The sequence below is a fragment of the Euleptes europaea genome, chromosome 9, assembly GCF_029931775.1.
Source record: "Euleptes europaea isolate rEulEur1 chromosome 9, rEulEur1.hap1, whole genome shotgun sequence".
In the NCBI taxonomy this organism is placed as follows: domain Eukaryota; kingdom Metazoa; phylum Chordata; class Lepidosauria; order Squamata; family Sphaerodactylidae; genus Euleptes; species Euleptes europaea.
In genome coordinates, this window is record NC_079320.1 from 28,787,144 (window position 1) to 28,796,175 (window position 9,032).

Consider the following 9,032-nt stretch of genomic DNA (forward strand, 5'->3'; position numbering starts at 1 on the left):
TCTTAAATTGCGGTGCCCAAAACTGAACACAGTACTCCAGGTGAGGTCTAACCAGAGCAGAGTAAAGGGATACCATCACTTCGCGTGATCTGGACACTATACTTCTGTTGATGCAGCCCAAGACCGCATTTGCCTTTTTAGCTACCACATCACACTGCTGACTCATGTTCAGTGTTTGGTCTACTAAGACCCCAAGATCCTTTTCACACAGACTACTGCTCAGACAAGCCTCCCCCATCCTATAATTATGCATTTGATTTTTCCTACCTAAATGCAGAACTTTACATTTGTCTTTGTTGAAGTGCATTTTATTAGTTTTAGCCCAATTCTTCAGCCTGTCAAGATCATCCTGTATCCTGGCTCTGTCTTCTACCAAATTTGCTACCCCTCCCAATTTAGTATCATCTGCAAATTTAATAAGCATCCCCTCTATTCCTTCATCCAAATCATTTATAAAGAAGTTGAAAGGGGGGGAAAAAGGAGAAATTGAATGGATTTTCTGAAAGTTTCAGTGGTTAGCTTTGCTGCAGTAGAACAGTTAGATTCGAGTCCAGTAGCACCTCAGAAACTAAAAAGATTTTCTGGGTGTAAGCTTTTGAGTCAAACCTGGAAGGGAGCTTTGACTCTCGAAATCTAAGGTGCTACCAAGACTCGAATCTAACTGTTCTAAAACTTGGATGCCTTTCATTAAATTGTGTAATGACCGTTAATTTGATGTACAGCCTTGCTTAAATATGTTAGCAACAAGGCTTAACAGGTTATGTTGTAAACATGTGTAATAAGTTAGAGACATTAAAATAATAATGACTAGCACAAGAGGCCTAGAAGGAGAGGGGACCAAGGGTAAAGAGAGTAGGAGGCCTCAGTAAGGGATCAAGAATTACAGCGTCCTGCTGCCTTATGTTTTCCCTGCCAAAGCGATGAAATGTCTCACTCAAGTTTTGATTTCCACCACCCCTTCTTCAGATGGCACGTTAGCTTACTTGACAGTCTGATGCTGTGGTATCTGCCTGTGTGGCACTCACTTCTCAGTGCTTTGCCAGCTTGTAAGTGAAGTACCACGTCTTTGAGGAAGCGCTCCTTCTCACTAGAGCTTCTGGAAACCCAAAGTTCATTCTTTCTATGAACAGTGAAAGGCCGCAGATCTTGGCTGCTCAGGAAATCAGATGAGAGAAAGGGGGGGGGGGAATTGTGTAAATATGAACACCCTGTTGTGCAACAGATAAGAATTATAACGAGACTCTAACCTTTGTCTCTAGAAAGGTACCTTTAAGAAAAATGTAAATACTGAACTTACAAGTTCTGCAGTTGAAGGGAATTCTGCAAGTTTGTCTCATAAATTTCAATTTATGAGGATACAATTACTGACAAACTTGATTAGTGTGCTATGACAAATGTGACCATGAAATGATATCATGACATTCCATTATTCATGAAACTGCTTGCTGCACATGAATCAAAGTACATGAACATCACTGTTTCCATTATTTATCAAGAGAGGAGCCATGGCTCAGAGACAGAGCACCTGCTTTGCATATCGAAAATACCACGTTCACTCACCAGCATCTTCAGTTAAAAGGATCAGATGACCAAAAGACCTCCACCAGAAAACCTGGAGAGCCAGAGGAGACAATATTCACCTATGGACCAAGGGTATGACTTGGTACAAGACAGCTTCATGTGTATGTGCATAGAAAGTAGGGATGAGGACATTTTAATTTCTGTAAAATGCAATCAGTTATTCATTTGTTCTTTCATTTGCACGGGTTTCAACATGGAACCCGTGCAAATGAATAACTGATTGCATTTTACAGAAATTAAAATGTCCTCATCCCTACTTTCTATGCACATACACATGAAGCTGTCTTGTACCAAGTCATACCCTTGGTCATAGGTGAATATTGTTTCAATACTGTTTCAAATGGAATATTGTTTCAAATGGAACACATTTCCGTGGCCAGCATTTTGTAGTGATTAAGAGTGGTGGACTCTAATCTGGAGAACTGGGTTTGATTCCCCGCTCCTCCACATGAGCGACAGACTCTAATCTGAAGAACCAGGTTCGACACCCCGCTCCTCCACATGAAGTTTGCTGAGTGACCTTGGGGTAGTCACTGTTCTCTCAGAACTCTCTCAGGCCCACCTACCTCAAAAAGTGCCTGTTGTGTGTGTGGGGGGGGGAAGGTGATTGTAAGCCTCTTATGGTAGAGAAAAGCGGGGTATAAAAACCAACTCTTCTTACAGCTGTAAACACCTTCCCTTTATCTAACTGGGATTGTAGCTCTCACTGAAGAAAGCCCACCTGCCAAATTTCAAACAGATAGGAGAAAGCATCCACAGTTTATAGTTTAATTAATACTTGGGCACAAATAGACTTTGGACGATCTAAGAAAGGAAGCAGCATGACAGAGCAGCTACACATAATATAAATAATAAATAAAATGTACTGTATATAGCAGGAACGTGTGCCTGTCCCTATACTGGGCACCGAGGCAATTCGGATTGGGCGAGGATACAGCTTGCAGAGCCACTTCCCAACACGTCTCCCCGCTCTGTGACATGAGCATGTCAGGACATCCTCCCTCCCCTTTTCATAAATCTAGAGCTACAGATTCTGTGTAATTCTGTGTAAATCCTTTGAAAGCATGTTTTGTGTTTCTGTGAAACTAAATGCAGCTGTGCCTTCTGGGCTGTCTCCCTAAGTATTATGGATTGTAATGTCTACACAATATTGAAAAAAGATGGCAGATTCAGCCTGGCAGCAGAGGGAGCATGCAAGTGCGGCATTTGCCTCTATCCACCCTTTAATATGCAGGGCTGCCTGTAGTCACAGCGGAGAACACAAAACGTCTATCTTCGTCTGCTGGGCCCACCCAGTAACCAGCAGAAATTCATGTAGAGCATTTCCTCTGCTCCTCATCACTCTGCAGCACCAACAGTATGTCAAGGTATGTAAGTAACATTTTTGCCCTGATGCCTAGCAAGCATCTCATCAGAGAACTGAAAAACGAGCAAACAGAAGCCGCGTGCTGATAAAGAATCAAAACCCTTCCCAAGTCAGTGAACCAGCAATGGTGATATGTATAAACTGATCAGTGCAATCCACTTTAGCGGCAATATCTGTGTAACTTTGCTGATTGGTAAATGTGTCTGTCAGTTACATACCGCTGAGTCATTCTCTCCCCCCCCCTCCGCCGTTCTCTCAGATCTTGAACTGTAAGGCCTTTTACGAAGGGATGTTTCCCAGCGGTTACCCCCGCCAACTGCTTCGGGGCTTTCTTTTGATTATGCGTGCCTTTTCTGCCCGCCAGAGGTCACCTCGCTCTCCCCGAGCATTTTACCCATGTTTTCCACATGCTGTTTTAGCCAGAATCTGGACGCAGGCAAAACACGCAGGGAGAGCGAGGCGACCTCTGACAGACAGAAAAGGCATGCATAATCAAAAAGAAGCCCCGAAGCAGTCGGCGGAGGTGACCGCGGAGAAACGTCCTTGAATAAAAGACCAAAAGTGCCAGAATAATGTAGATATTCCTGAATATTATGTGTGGCGATTAATGTTTCAGTTTTTACACTGCAATTCTAAGAATACATTCTTGGGAGCAAGCCCCACTGAATAATCCTGAGTAGGATTCTGAGTAAACTTGTTTAGGACTCCTCTCTTAATAACAAAATATGTAAGTAGAGGCTTTTCAGTTTGGACTTTGATTAGTTAGTATCCAAATGCACATCTCCATGACAGAAAATACATTTCTGGGATACAACGTCCCTTGAACACCACTGCTGCTGCCTGGCCAGTCTTTGTTTTCATATTTTTTTGACTGGTATATTTGCAATAGGCACTGCTATATTGGGGGCTTTAAAAAAGAGAATTTAAAACACCAAATATTTATTTATATCCTGCCTTTCTCCCCAATGGGGACCCAAAGTAGCTTACATTGTTCTGTTCTCCTCTGTTTTATTCTCTGTGAGGTAGGTTAGGCCAAGAGTGTGCGACTGGCCCAAGATCATGAGGCAAGTTTCCATTGCAGAGTAGGGATTCGAACCTGGGTTTCCCAGATAGTGTCTTGAGTCCTAAAAGAAGACTGATGATTTACTACTCCTAATGATTTACTACTCCTAAAGATCAAAATATTGTATTGGGGTGGTAGTAGATAGCTCAATGAAGATGTCAACCCAGTGTGCGGCTGCTGTAAAAAAGGCAAATTCCATGCTGGCCGTAATTAGACGAGGAATAGAGAATAAAACTGCTGATATCATACTGCCCTTGTACAAATCTGTGGTGAGACCACACTTGGAATACTGTGTACAGTTCTGGTCACCACACCTAAAAAGGATATTACAGAGCTTGAGAAGGTGCAGAAAAGAGCAACCAAAATGATTAGGGGACTAGAGCAACTGTCCTATGGGGAGCAGTTAAGACACTTAGGGCTGTTCAGCTTGGAAAGAAGGCGACTGAGGGGAGACATGATAGAAGTCTATAAAATTATGCATGGTTTAGAGAGAATGGACAGGGAGAAGTTTTTCTCCCTCTCCCATAATACTAGAACACGGGGTCATCTATCCCCCCACCCCCTTTAATCTTGGACTAGCTCACTTCTAGTATCAGAGGTGATTTGGGGAAAGAGGAATTTGGCCAATAGATAGATGGAAGAGAATATGTGGGTCAGCTCTTCTCAGGCTCCACCCCCAAAATCTCCAAGTATTTCCCAACCCGGAGCTGGCAACCTTACTGTCACACCACACCAAGCCAACCGGTAAAGAAGGAATTAATGGGAAGATACCTTTTTGGCATAAATGTGGCAGCTGAGTACTTCTTATCTACCATCGGAACACCTGATATCGTGATTGTCATCCCTCCATTCCTCCAGGAAGCTCAGGGCAGAGTATATGGTCTATCCCCTCTCTGTTTTATCCTCACAGCAATCCTGTAAAAAAGGCAAAGGTAAGAAAGGGTGACTGGCAGTGATCCTCAAACTTCATCGCCATGTGAGAAGAAGAAAAGAGTTGGTTTTTATATACCAACTTTCTCTACCACTTAAGGGAGACTCAAACCGGCTTACAATCACCTTCCCTTCCCCTACCCACAACAGACACCCTGTGAGGTAGGTGAGGCTGAGAGAGCTCTAACAGAGCTGTAATTTTCCCAAGGTCACCCAGCTGGCTTAGTATGTAAGACTGGAGTAAGTCTGCACCCTAAGGCTGCACTGTGAGTCATCTTAATGCCAACAACCAGCAGTGGTGCTCCAGCTGGCCTTCTGCACTTTTTGAAAGAATTCTTGGGGGAGAATACAAAAAAAACGCATTGTATCAAAAGTGAATCATCACTCCTAACATTCTAAAATGTGAGCCAGAAGAAGAGAGAATGTATGAGTTCTAAAACGACATATCTCATTTTTAAACAGGGATAATTATATTAACATGCACTGAAATTGATCTGGCAAAAGCCGTCAAAGGCACTTGTAATGGGTCTGCATTTGCAATTTCAAAAAGATAATGATGAGAGAGACAGCTAAATGCATTTATGTCCATGCCTTACATTTAAATGAACACTGATGGGAAGGGTATATGGGTGGTATGAGAACTCCTTTCATTTCCTGGAAAACCCACTCATTGCTTCTCAGCAGCTGATTGCTTCCCCCTAGGTGTCTTTGCTAGATACTTAAAGACAACTCTCATCACTTTGTTTTCCTGTTACATCTAGACAAGCACTTCAGGATCTAGTTATGAAGCCAGAGAAGACATAAGAAATACAGTTTAGGTATTTCACAGTGTCGTTCTTAGCAGATTTACCTTCTAAGTTCACTGAGGTCAATGGGCTTTGAAGGATGTAGCTATGCTTACCACTGTTAGTACATACAGGAACAGAGATTGGAGTCAGTCATAAAGCATATCATGCATCAAAGGAGGGAGAAGGTTAGCAAAGTTATAATCAAAGAAGGAAGGGTGTATGCTTAAAATGCTTCAGGTTTGTCGAAAAATTGGAAATCTTAAAAAAAATGCATTGGGGGGTTATGCCCCCCCCCAAAAGAACAGAAGCCACCTGTAGCTTTAAGAAGTGAATTTTCTCAGTGGCTGTTGCTTGGCAACTGCACAGTATTGCCAGTCTTCAATCTTTGGTTTCTCTCAGTAAAAGACAGGGGGCAGGGGCGGGGCGGGGCCCTTTCCAAGGCTGTTATGGCCTTTGAAGGAGGGCTCATCTGGGCCAGGCCCCAGCAGCAACCACTGGGTGACTTGTTATCACCCAGCTTTGATGACTCACCCAGCTGCTTGTTACTGTTCAACAGCAGCCTCCCCCCAGCCAGTGTGTGTAGTGGTTAGAGTTTCAGACTAGGTAGGATCTGGAAGACCTAGGTTCAAATCACGACTATGCCATGGAAGCTCACTTGGTGACCTTGAGCCAGTTAGACATTCTCAGCCTAACTTTTCTCACAGGGTAGTTGCGAGGATAAAATGGAGGAGAGGAAAATGATACCAACTGTTTCCCCCCCAATGTGCAGAAATGCAGGTTATGAATAAAACAAACAAATAATAAATATAGCTGAAGATGTGGGTGCAGATAAAATGTTGTGGCTGGTTGGTGAGAGGAAAGAAAAAAGCAGGGAAAGGTGAGGATATGGGGGTTTCTCAGGAGGAGGGAATGAGGAAGTGCAGTGGGGAAGGGGATACAGGGGGAAATTAGGTGACCTACACAAGGCCTTGTGGGTTCCCTATCTCACAACTGGGCCTGGGCTGGCAGTAAGCATCACACAACTGGCCCATAATTTTTCCAGGTACTAGCTGCCAGGGGGAGGGAAGGAGGGGAAGCTGAAGACAGGGCAATAGGTAGGTAGGTTGGCTGGTAGATGGGAGGGAAAGAAGGAAGCAGGAAAAGGGAGCAACTATGGGGTGTTCAGGGAGGGGGAAAGGAAATAGCAGAGAAGGGGAAATGAGATGCCCCCCACAAGTCTTTTCTGGTCTCCCACTTGTGGTACTATATTACAGCCCAAAAAAAAAAAAAAAAAATCTTGCAGCACCTCAAAGACTAACAGACTTATCATAGTATAAGTTTTTATGGGCTTCAGGCCACTTCATCAAATGCATGAAGTTAATTCTCAGTCCATAGATATAACTTATACATATAGATACCGAGAAGGGGGGAATCGTGAACACTGAGGGTAGAAGCCATGAAATGCAAGAGGGTCACTTTGTGAAATTTCAGTAAAATCTTCACATATACATGATAAGCATGGTGATCATTCACAATGTAACTAGTGATAACAGTAATTATGTTAAACTGATTAAATACCATTAGTGTGTAAGAAATATGTTGTCTTTGTTTTAGCCCAGGATAATGCAATTAACTCTAATAAACATTCTAAATTTAATTCAGCAATTTCATGTTGGAGTTTCCCATGTAGAAAATGATGACTTTGAGGTCAGCAGAATATCCTAGTACAATAAGATTTTCTCCCATGTTGCCATTCTGATATAGTTTTTGAGAATATATTTGAATATTAACAGTGTAGTTATTTGTGTAAAGTGCCATCAAGTTTCAGCCAACTTACAGTGACCCCACAGAGTTTTCAAGGCAAGTGAGAAGCAGAGATGTTTTGCCATTGCCTTCTTCTGCAAAGGCTTCCTTAGTGGTCTCCCATCCTAACTAAACCTGCCTAGCTTCCAAGAGCTGACGAGATTGGGCTATACTATAACATTCTGCATCCCCAACAGCATACTTAATAAGAGGGGGGCAATGAAATAATTGGGCTATTGTGATTTTTAAGACCGCTAAAAAGTTAAAGCTGTGCTTCGGTATCTGTCCAAAAGTGAGAATGAGCCAAGTTCATATACTTTATCCAAGAAAACAGGGAACTGCTAAGTGAAAAATGCCTCCTGTGTGCTGGAAGAACAGAAATAAAACTAATTAGTTGCTGATTACTGGTTTGTGGGAATTAATTATATAGAGGCAGGCCTGCTTGACTTATCTGTATGCACATGTTGTTCTGTTTACTAAGGGAAGATTAATTATACCCACATATTTTCCCTTAGTCAGAGGAAAGTATCTCTTGTTAAAATGAGAAACAGTGAGCAGCACAAGAGAAACTAAATCTGTGCACAAAAATTATAACTTTGTAGTGGGATAATTTCTGCTTTCCCTTTTAGCACAGCAATTGTTCAAACCCTCCCCGCACTAGTAGGAGGATAGTAGGTTTGACAAAAGGAACAAGGACAGGAGACTTGCTGTGAGGGGGGGAGCCTTCTGCCCTTTTTAAATTAAAAACAGGACACGTACACATTGGTCAAGAGTGGACTATCCAAATGCACAATATTTCCTTTCCTGCTGAAATAGCTCCAAGAACAATTTCTGATCATAGTCCTATTGAGATAACTTGGTCACAAGGGGAATATGGTCTGAAGAGATGGAAACTCAACGATGAGATTCTGCAACCAAAGAATGTAGTTGCTCAGTGTGAGAAAGACCTGAAAGAATTCTTCCAATTTAACAACACCCTGGATGTGAAAAGCTTCACAATATGGGAGGCAAGTAAGGCTTTTATTAGAGGAAGACTTATTTCAGTCAATGCCAAGATCAAAAAAGACAGGCAGGAAACGTACCAAGAACTTCAGAACGAACTGAAAGACCTGGAGTTACGTCATCAGACTCTTCACGACAAAGAAACTCTTCAAAAAATCAAACTTGTCAAAGACAAAATGGACTTAATAGAAACAGAAAATTTACAAAAGAAGATCAGATATGCTAAACAAAAGTTTTCTGAAAAGGCCAACAAGCCTGGCAGGTATCTCGCTAATTGTTCGAGGCAGGAAACTTTAAAAAGAAGAACTCTTGGAGCCAGAAGAGATGGAAAGATATTCAATAAGCAAGAAGATATTGAAAAGACCTTCAGGGATTTCTTTAAAAAGTTATATGCCAAAGACAACCTTGAAGAAGAGGGTCTTGCACAATACATTTCCTGCGCACATCTTCTAAAACTTTATCTAGGAGCCCAAGAGAGCTTAAATCAGAACATTTCTACCCAAGAAATTGTGGATACAAT